Below are 19,445 nucleotides of genomic sequence, written 5' to 3'. Positions count from 1 at the left end.
AGATGAGCATGACATAGGAATAGTTGAATCTTCTGTAGACACTAATATTATTATGCATGAAAATATATTTGATGTGTCTGATTCTCTACCTAGGTCACATTGTGATATTTCTCCTGATTTTCCGATGCATGAGAATAAATTTGTTGATGATGTTGATGACTCTGATTGTGATCTTGCCAATTTGTTTGATGATTGTGAGCATGTTGTGACACGTTGAAGACTTAGGATATGTTGATGTGATTAGTAATGATGTGCCTATCGTCCTACATAAGTCACAATCTGATGGCCTTCCACCCAACCTAGATTTGGTTTGTACCCATATTGTCAAACCGACTTTTCTGAGAGTCCCTAATCTAGGTTTGGAACTGTGTGCTTCCCAAGTCCTCTTGGACTATTTTGCTTCTAAGTATAATATCTTTGAGGAGCCACAGTTGGAATTAGCATGTTTGCCCGTCCCTAGCAAAGTTCATTTCGAGCTAGACCTTGTGCATGATGAACCCCCAAAACTGCGAGATTTTGTTTCCAAAATTTTATCCGTTGAAAAATCCAGGTTTGGGGGTAGCTCATTTTGTTTCACAGTTTCACTTGCGTTTCTTTCCTGTTATTTGTGAAGCTGTTGAAACCTCTACACTTTGTCTTTTGGGTTGATCCTCAACTCTTTAGATTGTTAGTGTATGGTGAATTTTTTGTATATAATCCAGTAGATAAAATTTCTTAAAAACCTTTTTGTTCCTTTTGTATATATTTTGCTAATCCAATATGATCTCGGCTGACATATGTTGGATTCTTGCCTTGAATAACGGAGTTCTAATCTTGCTTTCGCCGAAATCGGGTATTCTCTTTCCTTTTTCTCTACTCAACATGATCCTCTTCATATGTTGTATTATAATTTTGTTCATATTTTGAAACATTGAGGACAATGTTTAGTTTAGGTTTGGGGGTGAAAAGTAGATACTTTGATATGCCATAATTGAAAACAAGAACTCCTTCTTTTTGAAAAAAATGAAAAATGAAAATAAAAATTAAAAATTGAAAAAAAAAACATAAAAATGGAGCTCATTTACCTTGAAATTTGACTCTTGTGCAAATATGTAATTATTAGGAGTCTTAGTCTAGATATTTAGGCACCCTGATTCTAGCACAATTCACATAGTGATAAGAAATTTGCACGCGCACGATCTACCAATACATGTATAGCCTCGATCTTCAAGGTGTTTGATAGGAAGTCACGATTGCCAATCACTTTAGAATACTGAACGAAACTTGACTAGCTTGTTCTTTGGTTGGTTGGGATAGAAGGTGGAGGTTACATTAAGAAAGACAACCATCGAATTTAACTGGGTGCATCAAAAAGGGCTACCTCTTGCAAAGTGTCATGTAATCTTTTGTTTCCTTTTGTATATGTATCAAAAGTGTTTCTTTATCAAAAAAAAAAAAAAAAAAAAAAAAAAAAAAAAAAAAAAAAAAAAACGATGTATATATTCAGAAAAAAAATATCAGAAAAATACAAAAAAAAATCAAGTATTTATCAATTCCATCATCTCTTGTTCCAAAAATAAAAGAGAATAGTCAATGTAAATAAGAGTCATGTAAAGAGTCATTTTGTTGTTTCATTGTAATAAGCAAGGGAGGGTGTATGCCATTTATGTACAACGCGATTAATTGTGAAACACCTCCTACTCATTCACAATTCTCGTAAAGTCCGGACAGCTAGCTAGATTTCGACCTTGGTTCTTAGCCTGAGAAACTATCTCTTGGTGATTAGTAGTCATAACATCCGATCTTTCTTTACACATGTGTAGATACACTTTACACTCTTATCACATGTCTTTATTTGTTATCAGTGCTAGGATTGTGCCTTTTAGCTAGATTGACATCTCCATTTTGCTGTGAGCTTAAACTGACTTGCACAAGTCACATTTGATGGAATCTGAGCTTATATTTTGACCTAGAACTTTGTAGGTACGTTCTAAGCAAACCTTCACGAGACTTCAACTCGTCCACTAGGGACACTTAGTGGTTTAAAAGGCTTAGTGCATACGCTAAATGCATTCGAGAGACCAGCGACAGTGGTATAGGTAGGATTTCCTTAGTTTTGTTTTACTTGAGGACAAGTAAAATTCAGTTTTGGGGGTATTTGATGAGTGCTAAAAAGTGCATATTTGTATATCTTTTTGTTGGCATTTAGCTCATCTTTTGTGCATTAATTCTACATTTTATTCCATATTCTGTATTTTCGTTGTTTTCAAGAATAAATACTTTTCTTCATTAATTTTGCATTTTTAGGTACTAAATAAAGCCTGGTTACCTCACGGAGCGAAAAGAGCAAAGGAACGGCAAAGACTCTCGATAGGAGGAAGCGAAGAATGATGTTTGCAAGAGCCGGATCAACTAGAAGTGGGCTTGAAGAGGAAGAATTGTTCTTAAAGAAGATATGGGCTTGGCATACCCAAGGCCCAAAACCCTTAACCAAATCCATTTCCATTATCCATACCCATTTCCATGAGAGCCGTCAGATTGGATCCATATCATCATCCAATGGTCGCCTCATCATTGTGCATCAAAATCCGCAGCTCCTGTCAAACACTATAGTACCTAACTCCATCTGAAGCCGTCCTTTTTGCTGCATTTCCTCATCCTACGGTCGCTCCAATATCTTCCCATCTCACCGTTGGATCTACCTACCATCTTCACATCCGACGCGTTTCCTCGCAAATCATCACCCTTTGCCACACCCGCTCAACACCCTAACTTCCAAACCCATCGACCTCAAGCCAAACACCCCCTTCTCCCCAAACTGTCGACCTCTTCTTCTCTTCCCCAAACTTCCTCTCTTCCATCACCTGCAACCCCTTCACCACCACCATGCCCTGCCACTCCGTGCGAACCACCTTCTTCCCCGACCATCACAGAGACGCTGTCTCAACCACCATCACCTACCCTACCTCAAACCCATCTCCCTAGCCTAGTTATTTTCCCCATCTCACAACCACTGAAACCCTAGGTTTTGGGGTGAGTAAAATAACTCGAACTAGGGAACAATTAGAGCAGCAAAGGCGTCAATTGAAGGCATAGAAGGACCAGAAGAGGCAGAGAAGAAATGGGTCGGCCGTTTTGAGTGATTTGTCACATCAAATTAGGTAAAATATCTAACCCTAATTTTGAGAATTTTGGGGAAAACATTGTAAACCCTAATTTTGATTTCTGGGTATAAATAGAAGGTGTGGGTGTGTGTTGTAACCATGCTGGGTTAGCCAGCTTCACTCTTATAGAGAACTGGACTAGCCAGTTTCTCATATGTTTCATGTTTACACTGTTGGTTCATTTGTTTTGTAAATTTTCAATCTTGTTTTGTTTGATTTTGCTCTTATTATCATATGTGATGAATGTTAATGTTGTTTATATGTTGAGCATGAGCTAAATTGTTGCAGCTGAGGTTTAGATGAAACCTCAGTGCACTGTCTGATAGTGGAATGCTAGGTTAGAGCCTTAGTGCATTGTTTTGATTGAGCAATGGGAAGAGACTAATGCTCATAGTGCCTGTGATTGATTGTTCTGTCAAAAGACAGTCAATGCTAGGGTCAAACTAGTGAGCAAATTAGTTTTCCTCCCATTCTAGATGTATGCATAGGATATTCAACTCAACCTAGGATCACATTGTTTGGCTAGGACACAAAGGTGGACTCTAAGCCTTAGCTTAGACCACAATACCTTATTTCAGTCACTTACAATTTCAGTCTTATTTTGCTCCCTGCTCAACTAAATTTCTTAGCTATCTTGTTGTTTATTTCTTGTATTTTGAAGCCTGTTGTGCATTGAAATCAGTGCACAAACTCACCCCTGCCCTTGGCTCACAGCCTTGGTTCCATGTTGTTTTGTCATCTTTGCTTTGTTAACTGTTTTGGTTCTTTGCAATTGCCATATTACTTTGCCTTGCTCACTGCCATAGTGCCTTGTCTCCATTGCTAGCTTAGGAAAATTTCTTGTATGCTCCCACTCCCTGTGGACTGATCCCTTGCTTACTCTCTATACTAAAACTTGGCCTTGTATACTTGCAAGTCTTTTGTGTGTCTTTTCGAACCTCACCAAGTTTTTGGCGCCGCTGCCGGGGAGTGGTGCTTGCTACTGCTGATTTCCTTTGCTGTCCTGACCTGCAATCATTGCACTGAGTTGTCTAAGCTTCATCACTATCATTGCAGGTGCCACTGAGTTGCTGCAAAGCTGTGTTGCTGGCCACCTGAGCTGCTGCTGCTGCTGGAACCTTGGCTGCTGCTGTTGCTATTGCTGGAGCTGGTGAACCAAGCCTGCTGCTGCCAAGCCAAAGTAACTGGGCTGCCAACTGAAGCTGCGTTTCACTGCTGGGCTTCTCTGGTGGTGGTCTGCTGGGCTTCGCCAAACTTTGCAACTGGGCTTAGCCACCTGCTGCTGCTGGGCTCTGCCTTTTTCTGTTGCTGGGCTCGTGATCTTCTGCTCCTGGGCTTCGCAGCTGATCCTCCTGGGCTCGTGTTGCTGAACCAACTCCAACTGTTGCTGGGCTTGGGCGTGAGCTGCTTAGGACGATCCTAAAGCCCAACTGGGCTAGTGCAACCAAAGGGAACAAAAGCCTAACTAGGCTTCCCTCCTTAACCAAGTAAGCCTAAACCATGAGTAACCCACTTGGGCCCCATTAAATATTCAATTTGGGTATGTAATAATTAATTTATTTTTAATTTGGGCTTGTAATAATTTTTTTTATTTTTATTTTCTTTTATTTTTCTTTTATGGGCTTGTAATTATTTATTGTTGTTTTTATTTTCTTTTGTGGGGTGTGATAATTTATGCTAGGCTAAGTTCAAAAAAAAAAAAAAAAAAAAAAAAATTGCTCCTTATTTCAAAAACCAAAATTTTCCCAAAAATCCAAACCCATTAAAACCAAATAGTGGGCTTTGTGTCTTTTCAATATGGGCCAACCTCGTGCTCTCCATGAATACATGTATCCGACAATAAAAATTCCATTATCATGTATTGTATTACCTCAAACCAATAACCCTTTTAAAATAAATGCAAGCATGATACAAATACTTCCTATATTTCGAGGGTTCGATTCTGAGAACCCCTATACTCATGTAAGAGAGTTTGAACAAATTTGTCGGACTATGCAACCTGATCATATGTCCGAAGACTCTCTGAAATTGCGTTTGTTTACATTTTCTCTAAAGGAAAGGGCCAAAACATGGTTTTACGGTTTGAGACCACAATCAATCAACACTTGGGACCAACTCACAGATCTATTTTTCAAAAAATTCTTTCCACATCATAGGACCATCGCTATTCGTCAAAGTATCAATTGTTTTGTCCAATTGGATGAGGAAACTGTTTTTCACTATTTTGAACGTTTTAATGATTTGTTGAGCGAATGTCCGCACCATGGATTTGAGAAGTGGAGACTTGTCGTCATCCTCTATGAGGGACTAGACTTTAAATCTCGAACCATGGTTGAGTCTATGTGTAATGGTAAATTTCTTGATAAATCTGTGGATGATGCATGGAAATTTTTAGCTGAGATTGCAGAGAAAACCCATCAATGGGAATCTGTTAGGGAAACAGGGACAACACCACATGGTATGAGTCACCCCCATGAGTTAGAGTCTTATTCTTGTGATAGCTCCGACCTTAGGATTGAAAATTATCCTAGATTGCAAAATCCCTATCATGATGATGATGATTATGATGTTATGTTAGAAGAACATGTCTATACTGAAAATTTATGGAACCTTTGGGTTCAAATACATTAGGCTTCTCGCCTCGACCTTCATGAATGATGTTTTTCTAATACTCATTGTAATTCATTGATTTGATATTGACATGGGATTGTACATTATTCTGTGAAGATGAGCATGACATAGGAATATGAATCTTCTGTGACACTAATATATGCATGAAAATATATTGATGTGTCTGATTCTCTACCTAGGTCACATTGTGATATTTCTCCTGATTTGCCGATGCATGAGAATAAATTTGTTGATGATGTTGATGACTCTGATTGTGATCTTGCCAATTTGTTTGATGATTGTGAGCATGTTGTGACACGTGTAGAAGACTTAGGATATGTTGATGTGATTAGTAATGATGTGCCTATCGTCTACATAAGTCACAATCTGATGGCCTTCCACCCAACCTAGATTTGGTTTGTACCCATATTGTCAAACCGACTTTCTGAGAGTCCCTAATCTAGGTTTGGAACTGTGTGCTTCCCAAGTCCTCTTGGACTATTTTGCTTCTAAGTATAATATCTTTGAGGAGCCACAGTTGGAATTAGCATGTTTGCCCGTCCCTAGCAAGTTCATTTCGAGCTAGACCTTGTGCATGATGAACCCCCAAAACTGCGAGATTTTGTTTCCAAAATTTTATCCGTTGAAAAATCCAGGTTTGGGGGTAGCTCATTTTGTTTCACAGTTTCACTTGCGTTTCTTTCCTTATATTTGTGTGAAGCTGTTGAAACCTCTACACTTTGTCTTTTGGGTTGATCCTCAACTCTTTAGATTGTTAGTGTATGGTGAATTTTTGTATATAATCCAGTAGATAAAATTTCTTAAAAACCTTTTTGTTCCTTTTGTATATATTTTGCTAATCCAATATGATCTCGGCTGACATATGTTGGATTCTTGCCTTGAATAACGGAGTTCTAATCTTGCTTTCGCCGAAATCGGGTATTCTCTTTCCTTTTTCTCTACTCAACATGATCCTCTTCATATGTTGTATTATAATTTTGTTCATATTTTGAAACATTGAGGACAATGTTTAGTTTAGGTTTGGGGGTGAAAAGTAGATACTTTGATATATGCCATAATTGAAAACAAGAACTCCTTCTTTTTGAAAAAAAAATGAAAATAAAATAAAAATTAAAAATTGAAAAAAAAAACATAAAAATGGAGCTCATTTACCTTGAAATTTGACTCTTGTGCAAATATGTAATTATTAGGAGTCTTAGTCTAGATATTTAGGCACCCTGATTCTAGCACAATTCACATAGTGATAAGAAATTTGCACGCGCACGATCTACCAATACATGTATAGCCTCGATCTTCAAGGTGTTTGATAGGAAGTCACGATTGCCAATCACTTTAGAATACTGAACGAAACTTGACTAGCTTGTTCTTTGGTTGGTTGGGATAGAAGGTGGAGGTTACATTAAGAAAGACAACCATCGAATTTAACTGGGTGCATCAAAAAGGGCTACCTCTTGCAAAGTGTCATGTAATCTTTTGTTTCCTTTTGTATATGTATCAAAAGTGTTTCTTTATCAAAAAAAAAAAAAAAAAAAAAAAAAACGATGTATATATTCAAAAAAAATATCAGAAAAATACAAAAAAAAATCAAGTATTTATCAATTCCATCTCTCTTGTTCCAAAAATAAAAGAGAGTAGTCAATGTAAAAAGAGTCATGTAAAGAGTCATTTTGTTGTTTCATTGTAATAAGCAAGGAGGGTGTATGCCATTGATGTACAACGCGAGTAATTGTGAAACACCTCCTACTCATTCAAATTCTCGTAAAGTCCGGACAGCTAGCTAGATTTCGACCTTAGTTCTTAGCCTGAGAAACTATCTCTTGGTGATTAGTAGTCATAACATCCGATATTTCTTTACACATGTGTAGATACACTTTACACTCTTATCACATGTCTTTATTTGTTATCAGTGCTAGGATTGTGCCTTTTAGCTAGATTGACATCTCCATTTTGCTGTGAGCTTAAACTGACTTGCACAAGTCACATTTGATGGAATCTGAGCTTATATTTTGACCTAGAACTTTGTAGGTACGTTCTAAGCAAACCTTCACGAGACTTCAACTCGTCCACTAGGGACACTTAGTGGTTTAAAAGGCTTAGTGCATACGCTAAATGCATTCGAGAGACCAGCGACAGTGGTATAGGTAGGATTTCCTTAGTTTTGTTTTACTTGAGGACAAGTAAAATTCAGGTTTGGGGGTATTTGATGAGTGCTAAAAAGTGCATATTTGTATATCTTTTGTTGGCATTTAGCTCATCTTTTGTGCATTAATTCTACATTTTATCCCATATTCTGTATTTTCGTTGTTTTCAAGAATAAATACTTTTCTTTATTAATTTTGCATTTTTAGGTACTAAATAAAGCCTGGTTACCTCACGGAGCGAAAAGAGCAAAGGAACGGCAAAGACTCTCGATAGGAGGAAGCGAAGAATGATGTTTGCAAGAGCCGGATCAACTAGAAGTGGGCTTGAAGAGGAAGAATTGTTCTTAAAGAAGATATGGGCTTGGCATACCCAAGGCCCAAAACCCTTAACCAAATCCATTTCCATTATCCATACCCATTTCCATGAGAGCCGTCAGATTGGATCCATATCATCATCCAACGGTCGCCTCATCATTGTGCATCAAAATCCGAAGCTCCTGTCAAACACTATAGTACCTAACTCCATCTGAAGCCGTCCTTTTTGCTGCATTTCCTCATCCTACGGTCGCTCCAATATCTTCCCATCTCACCGTTGGATCCACCTACCATCTTCACATCCGACGCGTTTCCTCGCAAATCATCACCCTTTGCCACACCCGCTCAACACCCTAACTTCCAAACCCATCGACCTCAAGCCAAACACCCCCTTCTCCCCAAACTGTCGACCTCTTCTTCTCTTCCCCAAACTTCCTCTCTTCCATCACCTGCAACCCCTTCACCACCACCATGCCCTGCCACTCCGTGCGAACCACCTTCTTCCCCGACCATCACAGAGACGCTGTCTCAACCACCATCACCTACCCTACCTCAAACCCATCTCCTAGCCTAGTTATTTTCCCCATCTCACAACCACTGAAACCCTAGGTTTTGGGGTGAGTAAAATAACTCGAACTAGGGAACAATTAGAGCAGCAGAGCGTCAATTGAAGGCATAGAAGGACCAGAAGAGGCAAGAAGAAATGGGTCGGCCGTTTTGAGTGATTTGTCACATCAAATTAGGTAAAATAACTAACCCTAATTTTGAGAATTTGGGGGAAAACATTGTAAACCCTAATTTTGATTTCTGGGTATAAATAGAAGGTGTGGGTGTGTGTTGTAACCATGCTGGGTTAGCCAGCTTCACTCTTGTAGAGAACTGGACTAGCCAGTTTCTCATATGTTTCATGTTTACACTGTTGGTTCATTTTTTTTGTAAATTTTCAGTCTTGTTTTGTTTGATTTTGCTCTTATTATCATATGTGATGAATGTTAATGTTGTTTATATGTTGAGCATGAGCTAAATTGTTGCAGCTGAGGTTTAGATGAAACCTCAGTGCACTGTCTGATAGTGGAATGCTAGGTTAGAGCCTTAGTGCATTGTTTTGATTGAGCAATGGGAAGAGACTAATGCTCATAGTGCCTGTGATTGATTGTTCTGTCAAAAGAAAGTCAATGCTAGGGGCAAACTAGTGAGCAAATTAGTTTTCCTCCCATTCTAGATGTATGCATAGGATATTCAACTCAACCTAGGATCACATTGTTTGGCTAGGACACAAAGGTGGACTCTAAGCCTTAGCTTAGACCACAATACCTTATTTCAGTCACTTACAATTTCAGTCTTATTTTGCTCCCTGCTCAACTAAATTTCTTAGCTATCTTGTGTTTATTTCTTGTATTTTGAAGCCTGTTGTGCATTGAAATCAGTGCACAAACTCACCCCTGCCCTTGGCTCACAGCCTTGGTTCCATGTGTTTTGTCATCTTTGCTTTGTTAACTGTTTTGGTTCTTTGCAATTGCCATATTACTTTGCCTTGCTCACTGCCATAGTGCCTTGTCTCCATTGCTAGCTTAGGAAAATTTCTTGTATGCTCCCACTCCCTGTGGACTGATCCCTTGCTTACTCTCTATACTAAAACTTGGCCTTGTATACTTGCAAGTCTTTTGTGTGTCTTTTCGAACCACCCAAGTTTTTGGCGCCGCTGCCGGGGAGTGGTGCTTGCTGCTGCTGATTTCCTTTGCTGTCCTGACCTGCAATCATTGCACTGAGTTGTCTAAGCTTCATCACTATCATTGCAGGTGCCACTGAGTTGCTGCAAAGCTGTGTTGCTGGCCACCTGAGCTGCTGCTGCTGCTGGAACCTTGGCTGCTGCTGTTGCTATTGCTGGAGCTGGTGAACCAAGCCTGCTGCTGCCAAGCCAAAGTAACTGGGCTGCCAACTGAAGCTGCGTTTCACTGCTGGGCTTCTCTGGTGGTGGTCTGCTGGGCTTCGCCAACTTTGCAACTGGGCTTAGCCACCTGCTGCTGCTGGGCTCTCTGCCTTTTTTCTGTTGCTGGGCTCGTGATCTTCTGCTCCTGGGGCTTCGCAGCTGATCCTCCTGGGCTCGTGTTGCTGAACCAACTCCAACTGTTGCTGGGCTTGGGCGTGAGCTGCTTAGGACGATCCTAAAGCCCAACTGGGCTAGTGCAACCAAGGGAACAAAAGCCTAACTAGGCTTCCCTCCTTAACCAAGTAAGCCTAAACCATGAGTAACCCACTTGGGCCCCATTAAATATTCAATTTGGGTATGTAATAATTAATTTATTTTTAATTTGGGCTTGTAATAATTATTTTATTTTATTTTCTTTTATTTTTCTTTTATGGGCTTGTAATTATTTATTGTTGTTTTTATTTTCTTTTGTGGGGTGTGATAATTTATGCTAGGCTAAGTTCAAAAAAAAAAAAAAAAAAAAAAAAAAATTGCTCCTTATTTCAAAAACCAAAATTTTCCCAAAAATCCAAACCCATTAAAACCAAATAGTGGGCTTTGTGTCTTTTCAATATGGGCCAACCTCGTGCTCTCCATGAATACATGTATCCGACAATAAAAATTCCATTATCATGTATTGTATTACCTGAAACCAATAACCCTTTTAAAATAAATGCAAGCATGATACAAATACTTCCTATATTTCGAGGGTTCGATTCTGAGAACCCCTATACTCATGTAAGAGAGTTTGAACAAATTTGTCGGACTATGCAACCTGATCATATGTCCGAAGACTCTCTGAAATTGTGTTTGTTTACATTTTCTCTAAAGGAAAGGGCCAAAACATGGTTTTACGGTTTGATACCACAATCAATCAACACTTGGGACCAACTCACAGATCTATTTTTCAAAAAATTCTTTCCACATCATAGGACCATCGCTATTCGTCAAAGTATCAATTGTTTTGTCCAATTGGATGAGGAAACTGTTTTTCACTATTTTGAACGTTTTAATGATTTGTTGAGCGAATGTCCGCACCATGGATTTGAGAATTGGAGACTTGTCGTCATCCTCTATGAGGGACTAGACTTTAAATCTCGAACCATGGTTGAGTCTATGTGTAATGGTAAATTTCTTGATAAATCTGTGGATGATGCATGGAAATTTTTAGCTGAGATTGCAGAGAAAACCCATCAATGGGAATCTGTTAGGGAAACAGGGACAACACCACATGGTATGAGTCACCCCCATGAGTTAGAGTCTTATTCTTGTGATAGCTCCGACCTTAGGATTGAAAATTATCCTAGATTGCAAAATCCCTATCATGATGATGATTATGATGTTATGTTAGAAGAACATGTCTATACTGAAAATTTTATGGAACCTTTGGGTTCAAATACATTAGGCTTCTCGCCCGACCTTCATGAATGTTGTTTTTTCTAATACTCATTGTAATTCATATGATTTTGATATTGACATGGGATTCGTACAATTATTCTGTGAAGATGAGCATGACATAGGAATAGTTGAATCTTCTGTAGACACTAATATTATTATGCATGAAAATATATTTGATGTGTCTGATTCTCTACCTAGGTCACATTGTGATATTTCTCCTGATTTTCCGATGCATGAGAATAAATTTGTTGATGATGTTGATGACTCTGATTGTGATCTTGCCAATTTGTTTGATGATTGTGAGCATGTTGTGACACGTGTAGAAGACTTAGGATATGTTGATGTGATTAGTAATGATGTGCCTATCGTCTTACATAAGTCACAATCTGATGGCCTTCCACCCAACCTAGATTTGGTTTGTACCCATATTGTCAAACCGACTTTTCTGAGAGTCCCTAATCTAGGTTTGGAACTGTGTGCTTCCCAAGTCCTCTTGGACTATTTTTCTTCTAAGTATAATATCTTTGAGGAGCCACAGTTGGAATTAGCATGTTTGCCCGTCCCTAGCAAAGTTCATTTCGAGCTAGACCTTGTGCATGATGAACCCCCAAAACTGCGAGATTTTGTTTCCAAAATTTTATCCGTTGAAAAATCCAGGTTTGGGGTAGCTCATTTTGTTTCACAGTTTCACTTTTGCGTTTCTTTCCTGTTATATTTGTGTGAAGCTGTTGAAACCTCTACACTTTGTCTTTTGGGTTGATCCTCAACTCTTTAGATTGTGTATGGTGAATTTTTTGTATATAATCCAGTAGATAAAATTTCTTAAAAAAACCCTTTTGTTCCTTTTGTATATATTTTGCTAATCCAATATGATCTCGGCTGACATATGATGGATTTTTGCCTTGAATAACGGAGTTCTAATATTACTTTCGCCGAAATCGGGTATTCTCTTTCCTTTTTCTCTACTCAACATGATCCTCTTCATATGTTGTATTATAATTTTGTTCATATTTTGAAACATTGAGGACAATGTTTAGTTTAGGTTTGGGGGTGAAAAGTAGATACTTTGATAATATGCCATAATTGAAAACAAGAACTCCTCCTTCTTTTTGAAAAAAATGAAAAATCAAAATTAAAAAATTAAAAAATTAAAAAAATCATAAAAAAATGGAGCTCATTTACCTTGAAATGTTGACTCTTGTGCAAATATGTAATTATTAGGAGTCTTAGTCTAGATATTTAGGCACCCTGATTCTAGCACAATTCACATAGTGATAAGAAATTTGCACGCGCACGATCTACCAATACATGTATGGCCTCGATCTTCAAGGTGTTTGATAGGAAGTTACGATTGCCAATCACTTTAGAATACTGAACGAAACTTGACTAGCTTGTTCTTTGGTTGGTTGGGATAGAAGGTGGAGGTTACATTAAGAAAGACAACCATCGAATTTAACTGGGTGCATCAAAAAGGGCTACCTCTTGCAAAGTGTCATGTAATCTTTTGTTTTCTTTTGTATTTGTATCAAAAGTGTTTCCTTATTCAAAAAAAAAAAAAAAAAAATCAGAAAAATACAAAAAAATCAAGTATTTATCAATTCCATCCTCTCTTGTTCCAAAAATAAAAGAGAGTAGTCAATGTAAATAAGAGTCATGTAAAGAGTCATTTTGTTGTTTCATTGTAATAAGCAAGGAGGGTGTATGCCATTGATGTACAACGCGAGTAATTGTGAAATACCTCCAACTCATTCACAATTCTCGTAAAGTCCGGACATCTAGCTAGATTTCGACCTTGGTTCTTAGCCTGAGAAACTATCTCTTGGTGATTAGTAGTCATAACATCCGATCTTTCTTTACACATGTGTAGATACACTTTACACTCTTATCACATGTCTTTATTTGTTATCAGTGCTAGGATTGTGCCTTTTAGCTAGATTGACATCTCCATTTTGCTGTGAGCTTAAACTGACTTGCACAAGTCACATTTGATGGAATCTGAGCTTATATTTTGACCTAGAACTTTGTAGGTACGTTCTAAGCAAACCTTCACGAGACTTCAACTCGTCCACTAGGGACACTTAGTGGTTTAAAAGGCTTAGTGCATACGCTAAATGCATTCGAGAGACCAGCGACAGTGGTATAGGTAGGATTTCCTTAGTTTTGTTTTACTTGAGGACAAGTAAAATTCAGGTTTGGGGGTATTTGATGAGTGCTAAAAAGTGCATATTTGTATATCTTTTTGTTGGCATTTAGCTCATCTTTTGTGCATTAATTCTACATTTTATCCCATATTCTGTATTTTCGTTGTTTTCAAGAATAAATAATTTTCTTTATTAATTTTGCATTTTTAGGTACTAAATAAATCCTGGTTACCTCACGGAGCGAAAAGAGCAAAGGAACGGCAAAGACTCTCGATAGGAGGAAGCGAAGAATGATGTTTGCAAGAGCCGGATCAACTAGAAGTGGGCTTGAAGAGGAAGAATTGTTCTTAAAGAAGATATGGGCTTGGCATACCCAAGGCCCAAAACCCTTAACCAAATCCATTTCCATTATCCATACCCATTTCCATGAGAGCCGTCAGATTGGATCCATCTCATCATCCAACGGTCGCCTCATCATTGTGCATCAAAATCCGAAGCTCCTGTCAAACACTATAGTACCTAACTCCATCTGAAGCCGTCCTTTTTGCTGCATTTCCTCATCCTACGGTCGCTCCAATATCTTCCCATCTCACCGTTGGATCCACCTACCATCTTCACATCCGACGCGTTTCCTCGCAAATCATCACCCTTTGCCACACCCGCTCAACACCCTAACTTCCAAACCCATCGACCTCAAGCCAAACACCCCCTTCTCCCCAAACTGTCGACCTCTTCTTCTCTTCCCCAAACTTCCTCTCTTCCATCACCTGCAACCCCTTCACCACCACCATGCCCTGCCACTCCGTGCGAACCACCTTCTTCCCCGACCATCACAGAGACGCTGTCTCAACCACCATCACCTACCCTACCTCAAACCCATCTCCATAGCCTAGTTATTTTCCCCATCTCACAACCACTGAAACCCTAGGTTTTGGGGTGAGTAAAATAACTCGAACTAGGGAACAATTAGAGCAGCAGAGGCGTCAATTGAAGGCATAGAAGGACCAGAAGAGGCAGAGAAGAAATGGGTCGTCCGTTTTGAGTGATTTGTCACATCAAATTAGGTAAAATATCTAACCCTAATTTTGAGAATTTGGGGGAAAACATTGTAAACCCCTAGGTGTCTCTAGTGGACGAGTTGTAGTCTCGTGAGGGCCTACCAGAGGTGTACCCACAAAACCTTCTCCAACTTCAGAGCGTAATAGAGTCCCAAGCATCCAAGGAGCTATGAGGACATAGAGTTTCTGCATGCTAGTAATAAGAAGTTGGAACTACCAAAGAACGCATTCTCATCCTTAAGAGTTAAGCGAGAAGTAATCATGCCATATGAAAGAATTCTGGTTCGAGAGTGACCACAAGCCTCGACTTCTGCCTCACCAATAGGGTTTTATGATAATTTCACTTAAAAAAACCGTTTTTTTAGTCTCTCATGTGTACAGATAGGAATAAAGAGAGAAATCCTGCACGCGTTGAATGGTGGGAAGGAAACCTTCCGAAATAATTTCTGGAGACTCCACAAAGTTGTGGGAATAAGAATCTTTTTCTGATGATCTCTAAGAAAGGAAATCAACCATTAGTAAGGATGAGAGTACTCACTTACCTTCACATATGATCGTCAATCAACACCACTCTCACAGCATCCATAGAAACGTCTTCAATCTTCGGTCTTCGATTGGTGATGATGAACTCTTGAACTTCTTAGAACCTTGAGAATTTTTAATTCTTTTCTTCAATTTCCTTGTTGCTTGGAATTTTATTTTATTTTTATTACAAAAACTGAAAATAACAAAATAATAATTAAACTATTAAAGTCATGGAGGAAGGACTTTATCACTTAATTCTTTACAACCTGTATTGTTTTGATTTTATGAACTTCACTAATTCTCATATTTTCTGTTTTCTTTGCTCTTGTAAAATACCTCTTCAAATGTGTATAAAATTCAGCTCTTTTTATTGTATCTTTACTTTGAATAAAAACTTTTTCCTTGAATTGTTGCATGTAAACCTTGGACTATTTCAATTTTTTCTTCATAGAATCTGGTGTTTCTATGCTCGTTGATGATGATGTGTTTCTATGGATCTGTTGATGTTGTCGAGTGAGAGAGAATGGTGCTAACTGCAAATCAAACTACAAGAAGGAGTTTTCATCTTTAGACGTCATCCTCATGATTGACGGAATTAGCACTCAAGAGATCAAAAATAGTGCTGAAAGTGGTGCGAAGTTGGGTAGCTCACCATTCCTACCCGGAATTTTCGTATGGTGACACACACTCTAAAAGGACTTTTTAGATAGTCACAAAAAATGAAGGTCGGTGCCTCGCTTGATGTAGAAATAGGTAGTCTCCACTAAGGATGATCACAACTCTACTACCAAATATCTTTGCAGCACCTAATTCGCCCACCGGCATGATTAAATCCAACTTTAACGCTCAAACAAACAAGAAAACCTATTGTGTTCTCCAGTACTTCCAAGTTCAGTTATTTCGGCCAGACTCTCTATGTAAACATAACTAGAAGCATGCTAGTGACTCTAAGATCTCTAAAAGTTGGAGGGTTTATGCAAATATTTACAAAGAGTTTGAAAAATATTTTTTTTTTTTTTTTGTAATATGCAAAAGACTAAAAACTCTATATGCAAAGATACTCCCCCAAACCTAGATCTAACATTGTCCTCAATGTTAACATATCAGCAGATTTACAATAACATACCAGGGGAACAGTGCAGAGTAGAGTTAAAGGGAAGAGATTACCAGAAGCAAAAATTATGCAAAAAGAAAAGAAAAGGGAAAGAGAATGGACTTTTAATCCATAAGTATGTACACAGGTGAACCAGATTAGTCCACATAGACGGGGTCTTCCAAGTCGGTGGTCTCATCTAGTGGAAGTGGCTCCAGAAATGGTTTCAATTTCTGACCATTGACCTTGAAGATGTTCCTGGTTGCTGGATTTTCAAGTTCTACATCTCCATGAGGAAAAACAGTACGTACCACGAATGGTCCGTGCCATCGAGAACGTAACTTACCTGGAAAGAGATGCAGACGAGTGTTGTACAATAAAACCTTTTGGCCAGGTGTAAATGACTTGCGCAAGATGCGCTTGTCATGGAACATTTTCATTTTGTTCTTGTACAGCTTAGCACTGTCATAAGCATCATTTCTCAACTCTTCCAACTCATTGAGTTGAAGTTTTCGTTGTGTGTCGGCCTTATCAAGAGAAAAGTTAAGTTTCTTGATAGCCCAATAAGCTCGATGTTCTAATTCAACAGGTAAATGACAAGGCTTTCCATACACAAGACGGTAAGGAGACATGCCAATAGGGGTTTTATAGGTTGTTCTATAGGCCCATAAAGCATCTTTCAACCGTAAAGACTAATCTTTTCTAGACGGGTTAACCGTCTTTTCTAGAATATGCTTAATCTCCCTATTAGATACCTCTACCTGTCCACCGGTCTTTGGATAGTATGGGGTTGCGACTTTATGAGTTATGCCATACTTGCGAACTAAGACTCAAAAAATCTATTGCAGAAATGTGATCCACCGTCACTGATTATAGCTCTAGGGGTGTCAAAACGAGAAAATATGTTTTCTTTTAAGAACGAAAGTACCACCTTGTGGTCATTTGTTTTGGTTGCAATATCTTCTACCCACTTAGAAACATAATCAACAACAGCAAGGATGTATAGCTTACCTTCAGAATTAGGAAACGAGCCCATGAAGTCAATTCCCTATACATCAAATATCAAACAATCAAAATAGGTTGTAAGGGCATCATGTTTCTTATTTAGATACTTCCTAATTTGTGGCATCGTTCACAAGAAACACAAAAGGCATGACTGTCTTTAAACAATGATGGCCAATAGAAACCACTCTGTAAGATCTTTGCAGCAGTTTTCTTGGCACTAAAATGGCCTCCATATGCATGGTCATGACAGAAAGAGATGACATATCTTTGTTCAGAATTGGGGACACATCTCCTAATGAGTTGGTCAGGGCAGTATTTAAACAAGTATGGGTCATTCCAAAAGAAGTGTTTTACTTCAGATAAGAACTTGGATCGGTCTTGTTTAGACCAATGCAAAGGCATTCTATCTGTAGCAAGGTAGTTAGCAATATCAGCAAACCAAGGCATTTCAGATACAAGCATCAATTATTCACCAGGGAATGATTCTCTGATATGCAACATGCAACCTAGACAAGTGATCAGCAACAACATTCTCAGACCCTTTCTTATCTCGAATTTCGAGATTGAACTCTTGTAACAAGAGTACCCATCGAATTAGACGAGCCTTAGCATCTTTCTTAGACATAAGATACTTTAATGCATCATGGTCAGAATATATGATGGCTTTGGATCCTATCAAATAAGATCTAAACTTATCCAATGCAAACACAAGAGCTAACAATTTTTTCTCAGTTGTTGATAATTCAGTTGAGCATCATTAAGGGTTTTACTAGCATAGTAGATCACATAAGGGAGCTTGTCTACTCGTTGTCCTAAAACAGCTCCTACAGCATAGTCAGACGCATCACACATAATTTCAAATGGCAAGGTCCAGTCAGGTGGTCTGACTATAGGATCAGATGTGAGGAGGGTCTTAAGTTCTTCCCATGCACGCACACAAGCATCATCAAATACAAAAGCAACATCTTTTGCAAGAAGACTACACAAGGGTTTTGAAATTTTACTAAAGTCTTTGATGAATCGTCGGTAAAAACCGGCATGGCCTAAGAATGACTTTATCTCCCTCACAGAGCGAGGTTGAGGCAAGTGTTGAATGAGATCAACTTTGGCTTTATCTACTTCAATGCCTTTTTCCGAAATGACATGCCCTAGAACTATGCCTGAATTGATCATGAAATGACATTTTTCCCAGTTCAAAACCAAATTCTTTTCTTTACATCGAATCAACACAAGAGTAAGATGATGCAAACATTCATCGAAGGACGACCCAAAGACAGAAAAATCATCCATGAAGATTTCAAGAAACTTATCTACCATGTCAGAAAATATGCTCATCATGCAACGTTGAAAAGTAGCAGGTGCATTACACAACCCAAAAGGCATACAACGATAAGAAAATGTACCATAAGGACAGGTAAATGTGGTCTTTGGTTGGTCTTCAGGTGCTATATGAATCTGGTTGTAACATGAATAGCCATCTAAGAAAAATAATGACTGTGTCTTGACAACCTTTCTAGCATTTGGTCAATGAAGGGAAGAGGAAAATGGTCTTTCTTTGTTACTGTGTTCAACTTCCTATAGTCAATGCAGACTCGCCACCCTGTGGTTACACGAGTGGGGACTAGCTCATTAATTTCATTTTGAACTACAGTAATGCCAGACTTTTTGGGTACAACTTGGATGGGACTGACCCATCGGCTATCTGGAATTGGGTATATGATATCCCCATCAAGCAATTTCAAAATCTCACCTTTAACAACATCTCTCATATTGGGGTTAAGTCTCATTTGCATTTCCCTATATGGTTTAGTATTTTCTTAAAGATTTATGTGATACATGCAAATTGTGGGACTTATACCTTTAAGGTCTGAGATGGTCCAACCTAAGGCTTCTTTATGCTCTTTAAGTACTTCTAAAAGTTTTCTTTCCTGTTCTGAATCTAAACATGATGCAATAATAACAGGCAAGGTCTCAGAAGAACCTAAGAAAGCATATTTCAAAGTATCAGGCAATGGTTTCAAATCAA

Source organism: Papaver somniferum, chromosome 1 (assembly GCF_003573695.1).
Source record: "Papaver somniferum cultivar HN1 chromosome 1, ASM357369v1, whole genome shotgun sequence".
Classification (NCBI taxonomy): Eukaryota; Viridiplantae; Streptophyta; class Magnoliopsida; order Ranunculales; family Papaveraceae; genus Papaver; species Papaver somniferum.
The sequence above is the reverse complement of the archived record's forward strand: the minus strand, read 5'-3'. Positions refer to the sequence as shown.